The sequence below is a fragment of the Sciurus vulgaris genome (assembly GCF_902686455.1).
Source record: "Sciurus vulgaris genome assembly, chromosome: 9".
In the NCBI taxonomy this organism is placed as follows: Eukaryota; Metazoa; Chordata; class Mammalia; order Rodentia; family Sciuridae; genus Sciurus; species Sciurus vulgaris.
The window spans coordinates 57,648,767-57,675,464 of NC_136469.1; the positions used below are offsets into that span (position 1 = coordinate 57,648,767).

Here is a 26,698-nt window from a genome sequence, read left to right on the forward strand (position 1 = left end):
TTTTTTTCAAAAGACTGTTTTATTTTAAACACACACAGAGCTGGATGCAAATGCCTTTTGACCGTGTGGCGGGCAAGATTGCACTGAGTGCTTACACTGATCATTTCTTCCTCTCCATGGAGTCCATGGTCGGGAAGTCTTGTGGAGCATGAGATGTGTCTTCCTTTACATCCCTGTTTGCAGTAGTCCTTTATGACAATAATTAGGTGACCAAGTTCTCCATAACTGTCCAGTGATTATTAAAGTCTCACAGCTGTTGGTTTTCCTATTGGTGTCTTACAACTGAGCATGTCTTGTAATTTGGTTGTGGCAGGTTCATTCACACCAAATATGTTTTCATTGTTTATCTTCTTTTTCTCTACCACACCGAGTCTCACAAAAGCTGCTAAGGCATTTTTCTGCACATCGGAAAATGAGTCCATCCACCACTTCTGAGTCTCCGGAGTCCACGTTCAGAATCACCTGGTCTCTAACAAGGCTGGCGAGGTTGGAATGCAGAAGAATGCTGGACTGGACAATTTCCGCAGCAGGTTCATTATCAGGTCACAGGAGGAACCCTCCAAACACCTGGGCCAAGCCCTTCAGCCACAGAGTCTTCTCCACCAGAGCATCAAAGTCCATAGATGGCCAGTTCTGAAGCAGCACTGCAACTGCCAAGATCCAGGAGCTCAGAACTAGGTTCTCGATTTGCAAATCTGCATTTTGCATGCAACTTCAGTGACAAAAGCATGCATGTCCTCAGACTGATTCTGCGGGATGTATCTTGGAACCAATTTACATGGGCTCTAACTCATCCTTCCAGCTGCCAGAGAGTGAAGCGATACAGGGTCTCTGAAGTACACGTGGATGCTTCCAAAGATTTCGGAGAGGATCTTTCTGGCTTTCAACAACCCAGTTGTAGATTCTTTTGGCTTCAGAACTCCTAAAAGTTCATATGCATAAAGAGTTTCTTCCAATATCTTATCATAACTGATGCTAATTGGGACAAGGTAGGTATCCAAAACTTCTCTTTTGAAAAACGGTTCCATCACAATATTCAGGAGACTAAATTTAGGAGTCAGTGTCTTGGCAGAGCAGCTCTTGTCCCTTCGAGGAAAAATTCAACAGGAGCATAACCATTCCGTAACATGGTTTTTACATATTCAGAGAACACAGCCCTGTAGAGTTTGTTGCCACCAAAGGTACGTCGCATGAAAAAGTCACCCGACCTCCTCAGCAGCTCCCCAACCACTCTCATTTCCGGGAAGTCCATTCCTGCTGCTGTAACAAGCACAGGTAAGTCATAGCTGTACAAAAGAAAGGAGAGCATCAGAAAGTCAATGTAACTCCGGTGACCAGGCAGCAGGACAACAGGGTGCTCCTGGATAGGGCATCGTAGCTGCTTAATGACATAATGAATTTCTTCAGAACTGAGAACACTGCATTTAATATCGCTTGGCTTGCACGGAGTAATTCCCTTAAAGACAAGAGGTGTGTAGCATTTCATTGCAAATTTCAAGTCACTGACATGTCTCCTCTCCTCTAAAATATCTTCAAAATCATCCCAGTTTTTAAGCTCTTTCACGTAGAGGAGCACGACAGCGCCGGAACTGGAGGAGCCCACCGAGAAGTAAGAGCTGGAAAATGAGTCCATCGACCTCTTCTGAGTCTCCGCAGTCCACGTTCAGAATCACTGGTCAAGCCGGGAGCATCCATGGCACGGCTGCCTTCCCTGGCCCGGCCTGGGCTCCTGCTACGTGGGGCGGTTCTGCCGCTGGGAGCGGTTCTTCCGCGCGGGGTCTGACCTCGCCCAGGCCTGGCGCCTCCATCTTGCCCAGGAGGGAAGCCGCGCCTGATGTTATGGTCTTGATCTGAGATGTTCCCCAAAAACTCTCCTGTGAGACAATGCAAGAAGGCTTGGAGGAAAAGTGATTGGGTTATAGCTTTAACCTAATCCATGAATTAATCCCTGATGATTAACTGAGTGGTAACTGGAGGCAGGTTGAGTGTGACTGGAGGAAGTGGTTCAATGGGAACATGACTATGGGGTATATATTTTGTATCCGGAGAGTGGAGTCTCTTTCTTTGCTCTCTGATCATCATGTGAGCTGCTTCCCTCTGCCACCCTTCCACCGTGATGTTCTGCCTCATCTCAAACCCCAAGGAATGGAGCTGGCCTTCTAAGGACTAAGAACTCTGAAACCCTGAACTCTCAAATAAACTTTTCCTCCCCTAAAAATTGTTCTTGTCAGATCTTTTAGTGACAGCAGAAAAAAAGCTGACTAAAACAACTGAAGAGAGAAATAGAAGAAAACACCATAAGATGGAAAGATCTCCACGTACATGAATAAGCATAAGTAACATAGTTAAAATGGCCATTAATACCAAAAGCAATCTGTAGATTCACTTCAATTCTCATCAAAATACCAATGACATTCTTCACAGACAATTCTAGAGAGCAAACAATCCTAAAATTTATACAGAATAACAAAGCATCCAGGATAACTAAAATAATTCTGAACAAGAGGAGCAATGCTGGAGGCAACACAATGCTCAGTTTCAAAATGGAACCATAGTAATAAAAACAGCATGACACTGGCATAAAAGCACATGTACACCTGTGGAATGGAACTAATGACACAGAGACAAGCCCACACGGATACAATGATATGATTCTTGATAAAGGGGCCAAAAACAAAAATGCCAGAGAAAATGCAACGTCTCCAACAAATGTTGCAGGGGAAGACTGGATATCCATATGTAGAAGAATGAGGCTAGATCTCTATTTCACTCTGCAGGAAAGTCAACTCAAAATGAACAAAAGCCTAGAAATTGGTCCAGAAACCTTGACACTTCTAGAAGAAAATAGGGTTAGCATATTCCAACATACAGGAACAGGAAACCCCTTCCTCAAGCTCAGAACTAATCAATAATTAATAAATAGGATGACATCAAATTAAAACAGCTTCTCTACAGCAAAAGAAACAATTAACTGTGGGAAAAGAGAGACTACATAATGGGAGAAAATCTTTGCCAGATACTTTTTCAATAAAGAATTAGTATCCAGAATATATAAAGAACCAACAAAACTCAATATCAAAAAATAAATAACAATCAAGAGTTGGATAAATGAACTGAAATTCTCTCTCTCTTCAGTCAGAATGGCAATCATCAAGAATAAAATAACAATAAATGCTGGTATGATGGAATGGAAAAAGAAACACTTATACACTGTGGGAATGTCAGGTATTACAACTACTAAGGAGATCGGAATGTCCTTCAAAATATTAAAGATGGTATCACTGTATAATCCATTTATACCATTTCTCCGTATTTATCCAAAGGAATTTAAAACAGCATACTTTAGGATGCATACATATCCATGTTTATCACAGCATAATTCACAATATGCAAGTAATAGGACAAATCCAAGTGCTTGTCAACAGATGAACATTTAAATACAATGTGATAAATACACATAAATACAATGCAGTTTTATTCAGTCATAAAGATGAACAAAGTTACGACATTTTCAGAAAAATGGGTGGAACTGGAGAACAGCACGTTAAGTGAAACAGCCAGACCCAATGCCATATATTTTCTCTGATACGTGGAAGCCAGTGGTAGGGAAAAAAAAAAAAAAAAAAAAGTGGTGAATGTCTCATAAAAGCAAAAGGGAGAGAGACCATTAAGGTAAAGGAAGAGAGGCTGGTTGTGGGAGGAGGAGAGAGTAAGGGAAAGTACTGGGCAGTGAAAATTGATGAAATTATATGTTACATTTATGTATGAACATGCCACAATGAAACACACCATTCAATATAATTAATATGCACCTGTAAAAATCTAAATAACAAAACCACTCAACTTAAGTGAAAGAAAACATACTAAAGTGAAGAAACTCAAAGTATAAAACAATAGAGAAAAATCAATGTAACAAAGAGGTAATTCTTTTAAAAGATCAATGAAGTTGTGAAGCTTCTAGAAAGACTGACAAAGAAAAAATAAATACGAAAAATTTCACGAACTAAACACAGGCTATATCACTACAGACCCTACAGATATCAAAAGCATAAAAGGGGTGTCCTGAAAACAACTATACATACAACAACATACACGAAATGGGTGAATTCCTTGAAAAACAATCAATAATAACATACAATTCTTCTCTTTTAACTATATATGAATGTAAAGGACATTACAGCAACATAATATACTGTACAAAGTTGGCAGTGCTTTAGAGCATTGACATGTGAAAGGATGCATAGCATTCACTGTTGGAAAAGTCTGTGTAACCAACAGACACAGAGAGTTTGAGTAGCAGCAATAATTGCCATGTGCTGAGCATTAATAATGTACTAGGCTTTATATGATTCATCTCTAATTTGTGTAACATCTGCAAAGTAAAGTATTTTTAAATGTTTACATTTATAGATGTGATAGTCAGGGTACCAAAAAAAATTTGGTAACATCCTGAATTATAGAGCTAATTAGTGGTAGAATAAGGATTTTTTTTTTTTATTGTAAACAAATGGGATACATGTTGCCTCTCTGTTTGTACATGGCGCAAAGGCATACCATTTGTGTAATCATAAATCCACATACAGTAATGTTGTTTGATTCATTCTGTTATTTTTTCCCTTCCCCCGACCCCTCCCACCCCTCTTTACCCTCTATACAGTACTTTCTTCCTCCATACTTGCCCCCCTCCCTAACCCTAACTCTAACCCTAACATTAACCCTTCCCTCCCCCCCTTTATGTGTCATCCTCCACTTATTAGCGATATCATTCGTCCCTTGGCTTTTTGAGATTGGCTTATCTCACTTAGCATGATATTCTCCAATTTCATCCATTTGCCTGCAAATGCCATAATTTTGTCATTCTTTATGGCTGAGTAATATTCCATTGTGTATATATACCACAGTTTCTTTATCCACTCATCAATTGAAGGGCATCTAGGTTGGTTCCATAGTCTGGCTATTGTGAATTGAGCAGCTATGAACATTGATGTGGCTGTATCTCTATAGTATGCTGATTTTAGATCCTTTGGGTATAGGCCAAGGAGTGGGATAGCTGGGTCAAATGGAGGGTCCATTCCAAGTTTTCTAAGGAATCTCCACACTGCTTTCCAGAGTGGCTGCACTAATTTGCAGCCCCACCAGCAATGTATGAGTGTACCTTTCTCCCCACATCCTCGCCAACACCTGTTGCTTGTATTTTTGATAATCGCCATTCTAATTGGGGTGAGATGGAATCTTAGGGTGGTTTTGATTTGCATTTCTCTTATTACTAGAGATGTTGAACATTTTTTCATATGTTTATTGATTGCTTGTACATCTTCTTCTGTGAAGTGTCTGTTCATTTCCTTAGCCCATTTGTTGATTGGATTATTTGTATTGTTGGTGTAGAGTTTTTTGAGTTCTTTATAGATTCTGGAGATTAGTGCTCTATCTGAAGTATGATTGGCAAAGATTTTCTCCCACATTGTAGGCTCTTTCTTCGCATTGCTGATAGTTTCCTTTGCTGAGAGAAAGCTTTTTAGTTTGAATCTATCCCAGTTATTGATTCTTGCTTTTATTTCTTGTGCTATGGGAGTCCTGTTGAGGAAGTCTGGTCCTAGGCCGACATGTTGAAGATCGGGACCTACTTTTTCTTCTATAATCTGCAGAGTCTCTGGTCTGATTCCAAGGTCCTTAATCCATTTTGAGTTGAGTTTTGTGCAGGGTGAGAGATATGGGTTTAGTTTCATTCTGTTGCATCGAAGAAAACCTTAGAAGATGGAAAGATCTCCCATGTTCTTGGATAGGCCGAATTAATATTGTCAAAATGGCCATACTACCAAAAGTGCTATACAGATTCAATGCAATCCCAATTAAAATCCCAATGACGTACCTTACAGAAATAGAGCAAGCAATCATGAAATTCATCTGGGAGAATAAGAAACCCAGAATAGCTAAAGCAATCCTTCGCAGGAAAAATGAAGCAGGGGGTATCGCAATACCCGAACTTCAACTTTATTACAAAGCAATAGTAACAAAGACGGCATGGTACTGGTACCAAAATAGACAGGTAGATAAATGGTACAGAATAGAGGACACGGACACAAACCCAAATAAATACAACTTTCTAATACTAGACAAAGGCGCCAAAAATATGCAATGGAGAAAAGATAGCCTCTTCAACAAATGGTGCTGGGAGAATTGGAAATCCATATGCAACAGAATGAAACTAGAATAAGGATTTTAACTTAGGACTTTACCCTCTGAACACATTACATTTAGTATACTGTATTTTAAACTATGGAGAAAGAAGTGAAGTATGAAATACTGTTTGAATAAAGTAAAGAATAAATCATAGTCCTCTGGTTTTAAGATGATCACTGTAGTTTCAAATATCATATTCACGTTAAGCCAGAAAGGGAGGAACATGGCATTGGTCGAGGGGACAACTGGAGTGGGGGCGGATACTGCCAAGCAGATCTATTCATATTCTTCTTAAAATCAGAAAAGCAGAAGCTCCAAAGACATCCCTGGTGTCTCATTTTTTAAAGTTCTCATAAGACCACATCTAGTTGCGAGGGTGTTGAAAAATGTAGAAATCTGGTCTTTCCAGCTGCAATAATGGAAGGAGGCAAGGAAAAGGGTTTTAGGTATTGATGTTGGATGAAGAAAACTGTAAGATCAGTCACAAAATATGAAAGAAATGAAAAAATGTTGAAGAGAAAGAGCAATAATAAAGAACCTTGATTAATAAGAGAAAAAATGTCCATGAAATTACCATAGGAGGTGTGTGCAATGTTCATACTAGGAGACACAACCATTTCAGTATTTGTAGTGAGGCAGGATATAGTGTTAAAAGTTGGTGCTGGTTAATAGAAAGGCACTACATATTGTATGCTTAAGATAAATGGCAAGGATCAGAGTATAGGTTAAAGTTTAAGTTGGAGATTCTTAAGAGAAAATCAGTGTATGTTTTATGTTTAAAATGAATGAGGAAAAGGCCTCTTGGATCTGTTCAAAGCAAGTAAGAAAACTTTAAACCAATGCAAGCAGGTCTGACCAAAACTCCTTACCTGAGAGGAATGGACAGCAGGGATCCTCATTTAAATGAATTGCCACTGGGAGACCTACATAATTGTAGGTACGTTTTGAACTGTTGTGCAAACATTACTAATTCTGTGCAAACTGGCACAGGTGCAAGCAAAGATTGTCCCATAACTTATGAATTTGTTAATTTCTAGCCCCCAAACATATATATATATCCTGCTATTCCTGAACTTCTTACTACTCTGGGTTTGGGGTAGCCACTTTGCTACAGGAAGCAATGGAATAAATAATTCTTTCTAACCCTGTCTTTGTTAGCCACATGATTTCTATCCTATATGAGCCAAAGGGACGGTCACAGTAGCATTTTGTTCTTTCAGATATTCGAAAGGAAATTTGATTGTTGGGCTGAAAACAACCTGGTTCTTCTTATTATAACAAATGGCTGTACTTATTTAAATTTCACTAGTAAAAGAAAGAAAAGTCACCTCGATTGTTCCATTGTTCATAATGTGTGCCATGAAACAGAGCCAAAATAGCCATTTGAAGTGGTATTTGATAAATAGTTTACATAACATATTTTAAACAACATTTCCTACTGCAGCTTGTAAAGGAAATGATAGATTAAGGAGCAAAGCAAATATTTTCTAGGGTTAGGGAAAGGTGTTCTTTCTTTTTCTTGTTCTTTTTTTTTTCTCTCTCTCTCTTTTGAGTGCTCTACAAGTACTCAAATCCAAGATGTTACTAAGTGAATTTAAAAGAATAATTTAAGTGAATAGGTCTATGATAATAGAAATATTTTCTTTGGTCAACTTCATTATTTCAAGTTTTTAAATATATATATTAGATGTTGATGGACCTTTATTTTATTCATTTATTTATATGCAATGCTGAGAATCAAAACCAGGGCCTCACACATGCTAGGCAAGTGCTCTACCACTGAGCCACAACCCCAGCCCTATTTTAAGTTTGAATGGATCATTTGTTAGAATTGCAACATCTGTGACCACCAATGTAGAAATACAAGAATTTAAACCAAGGCAACATAAGATTTATTTCAAATGATTTTATGTTTTATTAATTAGGTATTTATATAGTTATAGAATCTTATCCAATGACTTCAGAGTGATATTTTAACATAAAGAAAATCTGTTTTTGATATTTAAGAAACCTGTGTTTAAATGCCTGCTCCAGGACTTAGTAGTCATGCATTTTAATAATAATGCTTACAAGGCAGATTATTTAGGATAAATAAGTAACTATGTAATATATCCATAAATATTAATTCCCTTTTCTCTAAATACTGTGGTATGAGCTCTCAGATATAATAACTCATCGAATGCAATCCTTATGATCTAGAGAAAAGTATACAGGGCTATTAGTGAGGAAACTTGGCTTCTCACACTGGCTTTTCCACTGATGAAAAAGTCTATTTTTTCTTTCTAAATTTTAAATTAAATAACGCATAGCTTTTAAATTGTTTACAATGTAGGTTTTGCTAGGGCTGTACAGAGACCCAAAGTGACAGTGCCTTAAACAAGAGAGGATCCTGTTTCTTTTTACCATAAAGGAATTTGTCAGCTCAATGCTGATGTGGTGGCTCAGGTTGTGTGGATCTAGGTACCTTTTACCTTGTTTCACTGCTGTTGTGTCATCTTTATGGTCCAGGATGGTTCATCTAACACATCCATCACTGGAATTTTGTTAAAATTGCAGCCAATCAAAAGAAAAGTCAGGGAGGGGGAGAATATGACTCTACATGTCACTAAAGAACATGCTTGTAAATCTGCACCTACTGATTGCACATGATGCCATGCAATTGGACATCAGTTAGACAAATAGCTACACCAGATGCAAGGGACAAAGTGCAACATTTACCTGGTTACCCACGTGCCTAGACACATGGCTATTATCATGCAAGAATGGAAAAAGAAATATTGCAGGGCGACTAACAATTTTTGCATCTCCATCAATCATGCCAAATGCATAAACATCATAATTTATATAAAGGCAATCTGATAAAACTTTTTTTTAATTTAAATGCTTTTCTGGAGTATTGGTTGAAGCTTTATTGTGCTGAATTTTTCAACTTGACATCCTCCATATTACATTGTTAATTCAGTGTCAAAAACTCTAAGAGGTTTATTTTGGTCCAACTTGAAAAGATTTAATTTATTAAAAGATTTAGAGTGAGAGCCTTTCTGCACAGAACCAGCTCCAAGTCCCTGAGCCAGCGCATGGCGAGCTCTGAGCTCCTGCCCGCAGGTTGCTTCAGAGACCAGGACAGGGCAGCCAGGGACTTCCCCAAGCGGTCTGGCTCCCTCTGGCTGGAAGCACCTTTTTAGGCTAGCTTCTCGGAGCAGACCGCCCAGTGAGAGCCTTTCTACACAGAGCCAGCCACAAGTCCCCAAGCCAGCAGAGACCTCCGACCCACAAGCAACCTCTAGGACCATGGCAGGGCAGCCAGAGACCTCTCCAGGCGGCCCTGCCCCCTCAGGCTGCAGGCTTTATCCACGGGGTGATCCAAGATGGTGGACTAGAGGGTGACTGCATCTCCAGTCGCTCCAGAACCCAGGATTCAAGAAGGGAAGGCATTGAGAGACTTGGACTAAAATAGAGCCACGGGGTGAGTCTCTCCCACCTGGTGAAGCTGGTGGCAGCAGGCCCGGATTTGAGCGGATTATTAGAGTAGGGCAGGGCAAATAGAGTCTCCCCCAGGCAGCCCTGAGCACTCCAGTGGTGGGCTCCTCACACATGGCCAGCTTCTTGGAGCAGGCCCCCCAGTGAGAACCTTTCCACACAGATCCAGCTCCAAGCCCTGGAACCAGTAGCGGGCTAGGGGCAGCTTTCTTCAGAAGCACTGCATTATCAAGTTACTCCAAGACTTCAGGCTACTGAAGGCTGGGAGGTGATACACTGGAAATCTACAGGGACACTATAAGACAATAGAGGAAATCTGCAATATCACAGAATTCCATGGACATCTGACCAATATGAGAAAACAAGGGAAGAAAATGTCCCAAACAAACCTAGATACTATATCAATAAAACCCAATGACAGCACAGCAGAAGAAATGTCCGAAAGGGAGTTCAGAATGTACATAATTAAAACAATCAGGGAAGCAATCGAGGAGATGAAAGAGCAAATGCAGGCATTGAAGGAGGAGATGAAAGAGCAAATGCAGGCATTAAATGATCGCATCAATCAACAGTTAAAAGAGCAAATACGGAAGCAAGAGATCATTTCAATAGAGTTAGAGATACTGAAAAAAAAAAACAAACAGAAATCCTTGAAATGAAGGAAATAGTAAACCAAGTCAAATACTCCATAAAAAGCATAACCAATAGGATAGAACACAGGGAAGACAGAATATCAGATATTGAAGACAAAATATTTAATCTTTAAAACAAAGTTGACCAAACAGAAAAGATGGTAAGGAATCATGAACAGAATCTACAAGAACTATGGGATATCATGAAAAGGCCAAATTTAAGAATTATTGGGATTGAGGAAGGCTTAGAGAAACAAACCAAAGGAATGAACAATCTATTCAATGAAATAATATCAGAAAATTTCCCAAATCTGAAGAATGAAATGGAAAACCAAGTACCAGAGGCTTATAGGACTCCAAATACACAAAATTACAACAGTCCCACACCAAGGCACATTATAATGAAAATACCTAACATACAAAATAAAGAGAATTTTAAATGCCGTGAGAGAAAAGAATCAAATTACATTCAGGGGGAAACCAATAAGAATATCAGCAGATTTTTCAATCCAGACCCTAAAAGCTAGAAGGGCCTGGAACAACATTTACCAAGCCCTGAAAGAAAACGGATGCCAACCAAGAATCTTATACCATACCCAGGAAAACTTACTTTCAGATTTGACAATGAAATAAGATCCTTCCATGATAAACAAAAGCTAAAGGAATTTACAAAAAGAAAGCCAGCATTACAGAACATTCTCAGCAAAATATTCCATGAGGAAGAGATGAAAAACAACGATGCAAATTAACAACGGGAGGAACAAGCCTAAAGGAATAGCCAAATAAAGGAGAAACCAAATCATGTCAAAAAACAAAAATGAGTCAAATGACTAGTAATACAAATCATATCACAATAATAACCCTGAATGTTAATGGTCTGAACTCATCAATCAAAAGACATAGACTGGAAGATTGGATTAAAAAGAAAAATCCAACAATATGCTGTCTGCAACAGACTCATCTCATAGAAAGAGATACCCATAGACAAAAGGTGAAAGGATGGGAAAAAACATACCATGCACGCACACAGACACAGCAAAAAAGCTGGAGTATCCATCCTCATTTCAGATAATGTGGACTTCAAGCCAAAACTCGTCAGAAGGAATAAAAAAGGACATTACATACTGCTTAAAGGAAGCATAAATCAGCAAGACATAGCAATGATAAATATCTAGGACCCGAACATTGGCTCATCCATGTATGTCAAACAAATCCTTCTCAAGTCCAGAAATCAAATAGACCACAACACAATAATACCAGGCGATTTTAACACAACTCTCTCACCGCTGGATAGATCCTCCAAACAAAAATTGAATAAAGAAACCATAGATCTCAATAACACAATCAACAATTTAGACTTAACAGACTTATATAGAATATACCATCCAACAAAGAATGAATACACTTTCTTCTCAGCAACACATGGATCCTTCTCTAAAATAGACCATGTCTTATGCCACAAAGATACTGTTAGCAAATACAAGAGGATAGAGATACTACCTTGTACTCTATCAGATCATAATGGATTGAAATTAGAAATAAATGACAGAATAAAAAACAGAAATTTCTCCAAGACCTGCAGATTAAATAATACACTATTATATGATGAATGGATAACAGAAGACATAAGGAGGGAAATAAAAAAATTCTTAGAAGTAAATGAGAACAAAGACACATCATATCAAAAGCTCTGGGATAATGAAAGCAGTACTTAAAGGAAGATTTATTTCACGGGGCGCATTCAACAAAAGAAGTAGAAATCAACAAATAAATGACTTAACACTACAGCTCAAAGCCCTAGAAAAAGAAGAGCAGACCAACACCAATAGTAGTAGAAGACAGGAAATAGTTAAAATCAGAGCTGAAATCAACGAAATTGAAACAAAAGAAACAATCGGAAAAATTAACAAAATAAATAGTTGGTTCTTTGAAAAAATAAACAAAATTGATAAACCCTTAACCACACTAACTAAGAGAAAGAGGGAGAAAACTCAAATTACTAAAATTCGGAATGAACAAGGAAATATCACAACAGACATGAGTGAAATACAAAACATAATTAGAAGCTATTTTGAAAATCTATACTCCAACAAAACAGAAAACCTCAAAGACATCAACAAGTTTCTAGAGACATATGAATTACCTAAACTGAATGAGGAGGACATACACAACTTAAATAAATCAATTTCAAGCAATGAAATAGAAGAGGTCATCAAAAGCATACCAACAAAGAAAAGTCCAGGACCAGATGGGTTCTCAGCCGAGTTCTACAAAACCTTTAAAGAAGAGCTCACTCCAATACTCCTCAAAGTATTCCATAAAATAGAAGAGGAGGGAACCATCCCAAACTCATTCTATGAAGCCAATATCACACTGATACCTAAACCAGACAGAGACACTTCGAGGAAAGAAAACTTCAGACCAACATCCTTAATGAACATCAACGCAAAAATTCTCAACAAAATTTTAGCAAATCGCATACAAAAACATATTAAAAAGATAGCGCACCACAATCAAGTGGGTTTTATCCCAGGGATGAAAGGTTGGTTCAACATCTGGAAATCTATAAATGTCATTCACCATATCAACAGACTAAAAGTTAAGAATCACATGATTATATCAATAGATGCAGAAAAAGCATTTGATAAAATACAGCATCCCTTCATGATCAAAACACTAGAAAAAATTGGGGTAGTGGGAACATTCCTTAACATTGTAAAGGCCATCTACACTAAGCCCATGGCCAAAATCATTCTAAATGGTGAAAAACTGAAAGCATTCCCCCTAAAAACTGGAACAAGGCGGGGATGCCCTCTTTCACCACTTCTATTCAACATCGTTCTTGAGACTCTAGCCAGAGCAATTAGACAAACCAAAGAAATTAAAGGGATACGAATTGGAAAAGAAGAACTCAAACTATCCCTGTTCGCTGATGACATCATTATATATTTAGAAGAACCCGGAAATCCCACCAGGAAACTTTTAGAACTCATAAGTGAATTCAGTAAAGTAGCAGGTTACAAGATCAATGCTCATAAATCCAATGCATTTTTATACGTAAGTGATGAATCTTCAGAAAGAGAAATAAGGAAAACTACCCCATTCACAACAACATTGAAGAAAATAAAATAATTGGGAATCAATGTCACAAAAGAGGTGAAAGACCTTTATAATGAGAACTACAGAACACTAAAGAATGAAATTAAAGAAAACCTTAGAAGATGGAAAGATCTCCCATGTTCTTGGATAGGCAGAATTAATATTGTCAAAATGGCCATACTAACAAAAGTGCTATACAGATTCAATGCAATTCCAATTAAAATCCCAAAGATGTACCTTACAGAAATAGAGCAAGCAATTATGAAATTCATCTGGAAGAATAAGAAACCAAGAATAGCTAAAGCAATCCCCAATAGAAAGAGCGAAGCAGGGTATCGCAATACCAGATCTTCAACTCTATTACAAAGCAATAGTAACAAAAATGGCATGGTATTGGTACTAAAATATACAGGTAGATCAATGGTAGAATAGAGGACATGGACACAAACCCAAATAAATACAATTTTCTCATACTAGACAAAGGGGCCAAAAATATGCAATGGAGAAAAGATAGCCTCTTCAACAAATAGTGCTGGGAAAACTGGAAAACCATATGCAACAGAATGAAACTTAATCCCTATCTCTCACCCTGTACAAAACTCAACTCAAAATGGATCAAGGACCTCAGAATCGGACCAGAGACCCTGCATCTTACAGAAGAAAAAGTAGATCCAAACCTTCAATTGTTGGCTTAGGAGCAGACTTCCTTAATAGGACTCCCATAGCACAAGAAATAAAAGCAAGAATCAACAACTGGGATAGATTCAAACTAAAAAGCTTTCTCTCAGCAAAGGAAACTATCAGTAATGTGAAGAGAGAGCCTACAGAGTGGGAGAATATCTTTGCCACTCATACTTCAGACAGAGCCCTAATTTCCAGAATCTATAAAGAACTAAAAAATCTCTACACCAAGAATACAAATAATCCAATCAACAAATGGGCTAAGGAAATGAACAGACACTTCACAGAAGAAGATCTAAAAGCAATCAACAGGTATGTGAAAAAATGTTCAACATCTCTAGTAATAAGAGAAATGCAAATCAAAACTACACTAAGATTTCATCTCACCCCAATTAGAATGGCGATTATCAAGAACACAAGCAACAATAGGTGTTGGCGAGGATGTGGGGAAAAAGGTACAGTCATACATTGCTGGTGGGGTTGCAAATTAGTGCAGCCACTCTGGAAAGCAGTATGGAAATTCCTCAGAAAGCTTGGAATGGAACCACCCTTTGACCCAGCTATCCCACTCCTTGGCCTATACCCAAATGACTTAAAATCAGCATACTACAGAGATACAGCCACATCAATGTTCATAGCTGCTCAATTCACCATAACCAGATTGTGGTATCAACCTAGATGCCCTTCAGTTGATGAATGGATAAAGAAACTGTGGCATATATATACAATGGAATATTACTCCGCCATAAAGAATGATAAAATTATGGCATTTGCAGGCAAATGGATGAAATTGGAGAATATCATGGTACATGAGATGAGCAATCTCAAAAAACTAAAGGACGAATGATCTTGCTGATAAGCGGATGAGGACATATAATGGGGGGTAGGAGGGGTTAGCGTTAGGGTTAGGGTTAGGTTTAGGGTTAGGGATAAGGAGGGTGGTAAGAATGGAGGAAGGAAGGACTGTATAGAGGGAAAAGAGTGGTGGGAGGGGTGGTGGGAAGGTAACAAAAATAACAGAATGAATCAAAAAATGTTGCCCTATGTAAATTTATGATTTTTAATTAAAAAAAAAAAAAAAAAAGAGGAACACCCAGCAAGCTGTCCAGGCCATCAAGGGTATGCATATTAAAATATGCCACCAAAAAAAAAAAAAAAGAAATTTAATCTTCCTTAATATATGCATTCTTATCTGCAAACTATATTTCAATAGATACAACCATTGCTATACTTTAAGATCACCCAAGGAATATTTCCTTTTTAAAACATAAATTCTAGGTTCCCATTTCTGGGCCTCTGGAATTAATATCTGCAGCAGGGCCAAGCCTCAGGAACCTGGATTTCTTCAATGCCTTAGTTGGGTATTCTGCCTTGGACACCTAGTCATTAACTCCTCCTCTCACCTAACAAAGATGGCCTCAACTATGTGAATATTCATTTATTAAGAATTGACTATGTCTTTTAAATTAAACTAGACCTATAGAACTACTAGTTGTTGAATGTAAGTCACTTTCATGTCTATATTTTATCTCAAGCTTACATTACATTAAATAAAGTTTATGTAAAAGTTAAAATAAAAAGATTTAATTATATTAATGGCGAAATGGACTAAAAATCCAAAGTTTGTTTTATTGTGATAAGTGTAAATGAATCATAAGAACCATGACTTTTTTAAAGCTCACTTTCCAGTAACAATCATTTGTTAACAACTTATATTAAATATGTAATAAAATTCAACAGGAAATTTAAAACAAATATAACACTGAAATATTGTAAGAAATGTCTTTCAAAGAGGCTTATATGAACAATGCCATAATTTCATGAAATATTTTTGGAATTATTCTTTTGGTTTGTTTTGGGAGCACGTTTCCAAGCTATGTAACAGAAACTGTTTCACTGTTTATATTTATTGGATTCTTTCCTTTCCTTCTTTCATCGGTTTGCTCCTTCTGCTTCAGTCAGAAGCAACAATGCTTCAGTCAACAGTTCAATGACCACCTCAAAAATAGGGCTGTGCATGTGACCATAGCTATTGTAACAAAGGGCTCCAATTAGTGGGGCATTTGAGACTGGGTGAGAAAATTAATGTATACAATTCTTCTACCCTTTCATGCATTAACCCAATGAGATATTTATTTTGTTTTCATAAAGAAATGAAACCCAGTATTCAGTATAAATAATATGCCCCAATAAACAGAAGTTTAAGAAAGCAGTTATGTATTCATCAGTGTCTTGGTTTTAGAGATAAAATAGAGAACCAAACAGATAGTATCTTTGCCTTTATTGACCCTGAATCTCATGAGAGGAAGAGAGTTTGAGAAATAGCACATACATAGATGTCAAATCGGAAAGTAATTAGTATTATAAAGACATAGATCTGGAAAAACTTCACTAAGGTAGAGACACTAAGATTAAAATTTGGATAATGAATTAGGATTAATGAGGTGAAGAGATATGAGGAGTTAGGGGAGATTAGAAAGTGCTTTCATTAAAGAAAGGAACATGTGCAAAGACCGTGCAGTAGGCTGCATAACAGAGCCCAGGGAATAAAAACCCAGTGTACCTGGAGAGGAGAGAGGTTAATCTGGGTCAGTATTTACACTGCTATATTGTTCTTATTAAACATTTCTTTACTTAAATTGACACAATAATTGGAATCAAGTGAAATGTTGCAGTGAGAGAATTACATGTTCAGATCTTTCTTTTTGAAAGAATTTCTCAGACTATGAATTTGAGATAAATAGGAAGTGTGGAAGAACCGAAAATTAGGCTAACCATAATTTAAGCAAGAGAAAAATGGAGTGGAATAAAGTGTTAGAATCACAGAAAAAAGGAAAGATATGAACAATATTTAGTAAGTGAATGGGACATGGCTTAGGAGGGAGTGAATTTGGAGGGTGAGAGCATGAAAGGCATTGGGACTCCTGTTTGTAATTTGCTACCTAAGGTAGTAAAGTTCCTGAGACTAAAGAGCTGATCTCTGGGGAGAAAATTTCAGGAAGTAAAATTGTGCTTTCCAAAGATTTATTTTGCATATTCCCCCCATGTCTTCATTTGGTTTACTGTAGAAGTATAGTTCATCAGTGAAAAGAAAATTCAGTTTCTAAATTATATATCTACTATATTTCTGTATTTTTATTGATATTATGAGTGTTATCAGTAAAGGGGCCCAAAAACTGTGTGGTGACTTTTAGAAAGTGCAAACAAACATATTTTCCAGGATAATTTTTCAGTCTTTCAAAATGTTACTGATGATTAGAGGTTTGTTCCTATCAGAAACAGGTTTGCTAATTTTCTTTAATTATCTTATTATGAATGATATCCTTGAAGGACTATCATTAACTTGTGGGACTTCTGCTCTGTTTTTCTGGATTGCTGCAGTATGTCTCATGTGGTTAAAGATATCAAACTGGAGAACTAGGTGGTAAGAGCAGATTCTCATCTTGGTGGGGTCCATAGTGGCGGCAGCCACACCATACATAGTCATTCTCTGAAAGAGTGGTCAAAACCAACCAATGAGAAAGAGTGGTAATGTAAAAAGCAGGGAGAATCAGAAGACTTCTGGACCTCATGAATCAATTCAGCAAAGTAGCAGGGTACAGACTCACCACCCATACATCAATCACATTCCCATGCTTCAATGAGGAGTCTGATGAAAAAAGAAATTAGGAAAACTATCCCATTCATGATACTCTCAAATAATAATAATATACTTGGAATCAGCCTAACAAAAAGGTGAAAAACCTCTAGAATGAAAACTACAGAACACTAAAGAAAGAAGTTGAAGCAAACCTTAGAAGATGGAAAGACCTCCCATGCTCTTGGATAGGCAGAATTAATATTGTCACAATGGCCATACTACCAAAAGCGCTATACAGATTCAATGCAACTTCCATCAAAATTGAAATGACATTCTTCACAGAAATAGAAAAAGCAGTCATGAAACTCATTTGGATAAATAAGAGGCCTAGAAAAGCCAAAGCAATCCTTAGTGAGAAAAGCAAAGCAGGAGGCATCACAATACTGGACTTCAAATTATACTATCGAGCTATAGCAACAAAAATAGCATGGTACTGTCAACAAAACAGGAATAAAGGTCAATGGAATAAAACAGAAGACACAGTAAATATAGTTATCTCATACTAGACAAAGGTGCAAAAAACATGTGTTGGAGAACAAATAGCCTTTTTAACAGATGGTGCTGGGGGGACTGGAAATACATATGTGGTAGAATGAAATTTAAACCCTCTCACTCTGCACCAACCTCAATCCAAAGTGGATTAAAGACCTAGGAATTAGAACAGAAACCCTGTCCCTGCTAGAAGAAAACATAGGCTTAAACTGCAACATGTTTGCTCAGGAACTGACTTTCTTAACAAGACTTCTAAAGTGCAAGAAGTAAAATAAAAAATCAATAAATGGAATGGCATCCAATTAAAATCCTTCTTCACAACAAAGGAAATAAGAGCATGAAGAAAGAGCCAAAAGAATGGGAGAAAATATTTGCCACCTGCCTCTCAGCTCGAGCATTAATACTTGGGATATACAAAGAACTAATAAAATAAAATAAAATAAACAAGTAACAGTCAATAAATAGGCAAAAAAATTCTAAACAGACACTTCTCAAAAGGAAAATACAAATGATCAAAAATATATGAAAAAATGCTCAACATCTCTAGTGATTATAGAAATACAAATTAAAACTATACTGGATATTTCATCTCAATTCAGTCAGAATGGCAATTATCAAGAATACAAGTAACAATAAATGTTGGGGCGGATATGGGGCAAAAGGTACAGTCATACATTGTTGATGGAATTGAAAATTTGTGCAACCACTCTGGAAAGCAGTATGGAGATTCCTCAAAAATCTAGGAATGGAACCACAATATGAACCTAGTTTTTCTACTCCTTGCTATATACCCAAAGGATTTAAAATGAGCTTACTACAGTGACACAATGACATTAATGTTTACATCACCTCAATTCACAATAGCCAAGCTATTGATACAACCTAAGTGCCCTTCAACAGATGAATGGACAAAGAAAATGTGGTGTATATACACAATGGAGTATTAGCCATAAAAAGGAATGACTTTATGGAATTTGCTGGTAAATGGATAAAACTGGAGATTATCATGCTAAGTGAAATAAGCCAAAATTCAAAGGTCAAATGTTTCCTTTGATATACATAAGTTAATCTAAAACAAGTGGAGGAGATTACAAAAAAAACTAGAAGAAAGTTCAGTGGAGTTGACAAAGGGAAATGAGGGTAGGGAGGAGGGATGGGATAGGGAAAGATAGTGGAATGAATCTTACCTAACTGTCCAATGAACATATATGAATATACCACAGGGACTCTCACCATCATTCACATTCACAAGACACTAATGAAAAAAAAAAAATCTGTAAGTAAATAGCAGAAAGACCAGTAGAGCAGAGAAAAGGGAAAAAGGGGAAAGGAGGAGAGAAGGGAAAGGAGAAGTACTGGAAACTGAAGAAGAATGAATTATCCTCCTGCCTCAGCCTCCTAAGCTGTTGGGATTAGAGATATGCACTACTGCATCCATCCATGATTTTATAATGATGTCAAAATTAACCCTATTTTCATGTATAACTAAAAAGAACCCATAAAAAAGAAAGAAATATATGCTTAGTGTGGTATAAATAAAAATGGAGTATTTAATTCCAATTAGTAAGCAGAAGCCATAAGTTAAAAAGTCATCAGGAGGCTGAGCCAAACCCCCACACCAAGGTCAGAGACCAGTAGCTGCGTCTGCCTGCCCACCTGCCCCCCTACTGCTGAGGGACACTGGGCCTGCCTCTGTGCTAACTCAGTGTACCCTTGCTGGGGCTCTCCAGCTTCTTTGGAGGTTGTTGCAGGCATTTCAAATTATTCCTGAGGGCGAGGTCATCATCATTGGAAGGGCGGCTCCCTTACTGAGACACCAACAGGAGACTGGAGGCCCTTTGACAGGAACCTCTATTTACTCACTTATATCCTACACCCTTCCCCATCCTCTTGTTCACAACTAGAAATATTGTAAATAGTAATTGAACTGATCCTGTTTATTTTAAAAATGTTAAAGTCTTTATAGGGGCAATCTGGTTCAGGGCTACATTTTCTTTGTATTGGGTGCTATTGGTATTGATCTCCCCTTCAAAGGAGAGATAGTGAAAAACTGCAGGGTCAAAATAAGCCTGTAGGAGGCAACTTCAGTATCTCTGATCTTCAATGCTAGAGGGGAATATACAGAAACAATATGAAAAAACAGGAGAAGAAAGTGTCACTAACAAACCAAGATGCTATTGTGATAGACTCCAATGACAGCATGGCAGTAGAAATAACAGAAAAAGAGTTTAGAATCTGCATGATTAAAATGATCCATGAAACAAAAGACGAGATAAGAGAACAAATGAAGGCAATGAATGACCATACCAGTAGAGAGTTAAAAGAGCAAATGCAAGAAGCAAAAGGACACTTCAATAAAGAGATAGAGATTCTGAAGAAAAAACAAACAAACAAAACAACCCCAAATACTTGAAAGAAATGATAAACCAAATTAAAAACTCAATAGAGAGCATCAATACAGACTAGACCTCTTTGAAGACAGACTCTAAGACAATGAAGACAAAATATTCAATCTTGAAAATAAAGTTGAACAAACTGAGAAGATGTTAAGAAGTCATGAATGAAACCCTCAAGAATTATGGGATATCATGAAAAGACCGAATTTAAGAATTATTGGGATTGAGGAAGGCACAGAGACACAAACCAAAAGAATGAACAACCTGTTCAACAAAATAATATCAGAACATTTCCCAAAGCTGAAAAATGAAATGGACAATCAAATACAAGAGCTTACAGAATACCAGGTGCACAAAACTACAACAGATCCACACCAAGAGACATTATAATGAAAATACCTCACATTCAAAATAAAGATAGGATTTTAAAGGCTGCTGGAGAAAAGCATCAGGTTACATATAAGGGGAAACCAATACGGATAGCAGCAGATTTATCACCCCAGACTCTAAAAGCAAGAAGGGCCTGGAACAATATATTTCAAGCTCTGAAAGAACACAGATGCCAACCAAGAATACTATACCCAGCAAAACTAACCTGCAGATTTGACAATGAAATAAAATCTTAAACAAAAGTTAAAAGTTTAACTTTTAACAAAAATTAAAAGAATTTACAAATAGAAAAGTTAAAAGAATTTACAAATAGAAAGCCTGCCCTACAGAACATTCTCAGCAAAATATTTTGTGAGGAGGAAGTGAAAAACAACAATACAAGTCAGCAACAGGGGGAACTACCCTAAAGGAAAAGCCAATCAAAGGACAAGTAGAAAACCAAAAATAAGCCAAAATGGCCAGGAATACAAATCATATCTCAATAATAACATTGAATGTCAATGGCCTAAATTCAATAATCAAAAGACATAGACTAGCAGATTGGATTAAAAAGAAAGACGCAAAAATATGCTGCCTTCAAGAGACTCATCTCATAGAAAAAGACATCCACAGACTAAAGGTGAAAGGCTGGGGAAAAACATACTATGCACATGGATCCAGTGAAAAAGCAGGGGTCTCCATCCTCATATCAGATAAAGTGCACTTCAAACCTAAGTTAGTCAGAAGGATAAAGAAGGACTTTTCATACTGCTTAAGGGAAGCATAAAACAGCAAGATATAACAATTTTAAAAGTTTATGCCCCAAACAATGGAGCATCTACGTATATCAAATAAACCCTTCTCAATTTTAAGAATCAAATAGACCAAAACACTTTAATAGTGGGGGACTTCAACACACCACTCTCACCACTGGATAGATCCTCCTAACAAAAACTGAAAAAAGAAATTATAGAACTAAATAATACAATCAACGATATAGACTTAATGGATATTTACAGAGTATTTCATTCATCATCGAGCGAATATACTTTCTTCTCAGCAACTCTTGGATCCTTCCCCAAAATAGACCATATGCTATGCCACAAAAAAGCCATTAGTAAATACAAAAAAATAGAGATCCTACCCTGTATCCTATCAGACCATAATGGAATGCAATAAAAAATGAATGATAAAATAACAAACAAAAACTATTCATATACCTAGAGACTAAAATATATGCTACTGAATGATGCAATGATAACAGAAGACATCAGGGAAGAAATTTAAAAGTTCTTATAAGTAAATGAGAACAATGACACAACACATCAAAATCTCTGGGATACTATGAAAGCAGTACTAAGAGGAAAGTTCATTGCACTGAGCTCATAAATTAAAAAAATAAAAAGTCAACAACTAAATGACCTAACATTACACCTCAAAGCCCTAAAAAAAGAAGAACAGATCAACACCAAAAACAGTATAAGACAGGAAATAATTAAAATCAGAGCTGAAATCAATGAAATTGAAACAAGAGAAACAATTCAAAAAATTGACAAAACAAAAAGTTTGTGGTTTGGAAAAGTTAACAAAATTGATAAACCCCTAGCCACACTAACAAAGGAGAGAAAAAACTCAAATTACTAGAATTCGTGATGAAAATGGAAAGATCATGACACATACCATTGAAATACATAACATAATTAGAAGCTACTTTGAAAATCTATACTCCAACAAAATAGAAAATATTGAAGACATCGACAAATTTTTAGAAACATATGATCTTCTGAAACTGAATCAGAAAAACTTACACAATCTAAACAGATCAATTTCAAGCACTGAAATAGAAGACATCAAAAGCTTACCAACCAAGAAAAGCCCAGGACCAGATGGGTTCTCACCTAAATTCTACAAGACTTTTAAAGAAATACTGATACCAATACTCCTCAAAGTATTTCAGGAAGTAGAAAAGGAGGGAACCCTTCCAAGTTCATTCTATGAGGCTAGTATCACTCTTATACCAAAACCAGACAAAGACACATCAAACAAAGAAAACTTTATACCAATATCCCTGATGAACATAGATGCAAAAATCCTTAACAAAATACTGGCAAATCGCATACAAAAATATATTAAAAAGATAGTGCACCATGATCAAGTGGGGTTTGTCCCAGGAATGCAAGGTTGGTTCAACATCCGGAAATCAATAAATGTAATTCACCACATCAATAGAGCTAAAATTAAGAATCACATGATTATTTCAATTGATGTGGAGAAAGCATTTGATAAAATACAGCACACCTTCATGCTTAAAACACTAGAAAAAATAGGAATAGTAGGAACATACCTCAACATTGTAAAGGCTATCTATGCTTAAGCACACAGCCAACATCATTCTTAATGGAGACAAACAGAAAACATTTCCTCTAAAAACTGGAACAATACAGGGAAGCCCTCTTTCACCACTTCTATTCAATGTCATCTTTGAAACACTTGCCAGAGCAATTAGACAGATCAAAGAAATTAAGGGATACAAATAGGAAAAGAAGAATTCAAGCTGTCACTATTCGCTGATGACATGATCCTATATTTAGAAGATCCAAAAAATTCCACTAGTAAACTTCTAGAACTAATAAACGAATTCAGTAAAGTAGCAGGATATAAAATCAACATACATAAATCTAATGCATTTCTATTCATAAGTGATGAATCCTCTGAAAGAGAAATTAGGAAAACCACTCCATTCACAGTAGCCTCAAAAAAAAAATACTTGGGAATTAATCTAACAAAAGAGGTGAAAGATCTCTACAATGAAAACTACATAATATTAAAGAAAGAAACTGAAGAAAACCTTTGAAGATGGAAAGATCTCCCATGTACTTGGATAGGCAGATTTAGCATTGTCAAAATGGCCATTCTACCAAAGGCACTATACAGATTCAATGGAATTCCAATTAAAATCCCAATGATATTCTTCATAGAAATAGAGAAAGCAATCATTAACTTCATCTGGAAGAACAAGAGACCTCAAATAGCCAAAACAATCCTGAATAGAAAAAGTAAAACAGGAGGTATCACAATACCAGACATTAAACTATACTACAAAGTAATAGTAACAAAAACAGCATGGTATTGGCACCAAAATAGACAGGCAGACCAATGGTACAGAATAGAAGACACAGAGAAAAAACCATGTAAACACAGTCACCTCATACTAGACAAAGGAGCCAAAAACATACAATGGAGAAAAGATAGCCTGTTCAACAAATGGTGCTGGCAAAACTGGAAATCCATATGCAGTAAAAAGAAATTAAACCTCTATCTCTCACCCTGCACAAAACTCAACTCAAAATGGATCAAAGACATAGGAATTACACCAGACACCCTGCACCTAATAGAAGACAAAGTAGTCCCAAATCTTCATCATGTTGGCTTAGGATCAGACTTCCTCAGTAAGACTCCCAAAGCACAAGAAATCAAAGCAAGATTCAATGAATGGGATGGACTCAAACTATAAAGCTTTTTCTCAGCAAAGGATGCAATTAAGAATGTGAAGAAAGAGCCTACAGAGTGGGAGAAAATCTTTTCCACATGCACTTCAGATAGAGCACTAATCTCCAAAATTTATAAAGAACTTAGAAAACTTTACAACAAAAATATAAAGAATTCAATCAATAAATGGGCCAAGGAACCAAACAGACACTTTACAGAAGAAGACACACAGGCAATTAATAAATATATGAAAAAGTGTTCAACATCTCTGGTAATTAGAGAAATGAAAATTAAAACAACTCTAAGATTTCATCTTACTCCAATTAGAATGGTTTTTATCAATAACACAAACAATAATAGATGTTGGCATGGATGTGGGGAAAAAGGCACACTTTTACATTGCTGGTGGAGTTGCAAATTGGTGCAGCCATTCTGGAAAGCAGTATGGAGAATCCTAAGAAAACATAGAATGGACCCACCTTTTGATCCAGTTATCCCACTCCACGTTTTATACCCAAAGGTACTAAAATCAGAAACTACAGTAACACAGCCACATCAATGTTTATAGAAGCTCAGTTCACAATAAGTAGATTGTGAAACCAACCTAGATGCCCTCTAATAGATGAATGGATAAAGAAACTCTGGTATATATACACAATGGAATACTATTCAGCCATAAAGAAGAATAATATTATGGCATTTGCAAATAAATGGATGGAATTGGAGAATATTATGCAAAGTGAAATAAGCCTAGCCCAAAAAAACCAAAGGCTGAAAGTATTCCCTGATAAGTGGAGAATGATATATAATGGGGTTGGGGGAGTTGGGGAATGAGAGAATAATGGGGGAACTTTAGAATATGTAGAAGGTAATGAGAGGGAGTGGGGTATAAAAAATTTGGAATGAGGGAGACATCATTACCCTATGTACATGTATGATTACACAAATGGTATGAATCTACATTGTGTACAACCATAGAAATGAAATTATGTACCCCATTTGTGCACAATGAATCAAAATGCAGTCAGTAAAAAATTAAAAACTAAATAAAAATAATAATTAAAATATAAAAAACAAACACCTGATTTGATGATAACAGTCAAAGAAAAGAAAAAGTCATCAGTAAAATACATTTTGAACAGTATAAGCTAAAACATATGAAGTAATCACCATGCAAGTGCACTGAGACAGTTTCTAAGATAAAAAACTCCAAAGAACCAACAACCAACTGGATGGCTAGGTAACTGAACTCAGAAATGTTTATTTTCTCCTTATATGAGCTGCTATATCAGCTGTTTTTAAATAAATGGATTGATGTACTAAGTAGCATGTACCTGTTTGATTGAATTATTTGGAACTAAGGTATCATTCTTCAGTCTAAACTACCCCAATCAGGCATCATTAACCATCTTTATCTGTTTGGACAGATGGAGACATAGCACAAAAGCATAAAAATTTTACTAATTTTTTTTCAGTAAAATGTAAGTTTTAACAGTATTTGAAGTCTTTCATTAGTCCATTCTAACAAGGGAAAAAATGATATGAAAAGATAATTCTAGAATTAAATCTTCAAATTTTTATTTCTTTTGACTATGCTTTTACTACTAATTTCAGGTCTTTCACCAGAAATATGAAACAAGTAATGAAACTGATGGAGGACATATGAAATTCAAATGACTTCTGCATTCTCTAGAAAAGGGTTATAAACCCAAAGAAGAGTGAAAGAAAGGACATATAGATACAGAGTTGTAGAAGCCAAAAGAGCTTGGTGCTAGCATAAAAACAGACACAGAGGCCAATGGAACGGAACTGAGGTCAAATGAACCCTCACACACATAATAAATTCACTCTTGATGAAGGGGCCAAAAATATACATTGGAGATAGAACAGCCTCCTCAGTAAATGGTACTGGATGAGGGAATATCCACATACAGAAGAATGAAATCAGACCCCTACTTCTCACCACATATAAAAATTATTTCAAAATGGATCCAAGACCTAAATATAAGATGTGAAACTGTAAAACCACTAGAAGAAAACACACAAGCAGCACTTAAAGACAGCTGTATAGGCAATAGTTTAAAAAGGACCCTGAAAGCACAGGCAACAAAATAAAATAAAAAATGTGGAATCAAATCAAGCTAAGAAGCTTCTGCAGGGCAAAGGCAACAGTCAGCAGAGCAAACAGACTACCTGAGAAATGGAAGAAAATATTTACTTACCATTCATCTGACAAAGGA

The 26,698-nt window shown here is 36.6% G+C and overlaps 1 protein-coding gene and 1 pseudogene across 5 annotated transcripts in view; both read right to left on the reverse strand.

Annotated features, from left to right (window-relative positions):
• Nucleotides 1-26,698, reverse strand: part of BANK1 (B cell scaffold protein with ankyrin repeats 1) — a 328,435-nt gene that overhangs the window by 191,360 nt on the left and 110,377 nt on the right. The gene's annotated exons all lie outside the window — the stretch shown is intronic.
• On the reverse strand, nucleotides 3-1,633 carry LOC306669698 (dihydroxyacetone phosphate acyltransferase-like; annotated as a pseudogene). The gene has a single exon. The product of its transcript is annotated as a dihydroxyacetone phosphate acyltransferase-like (transcript).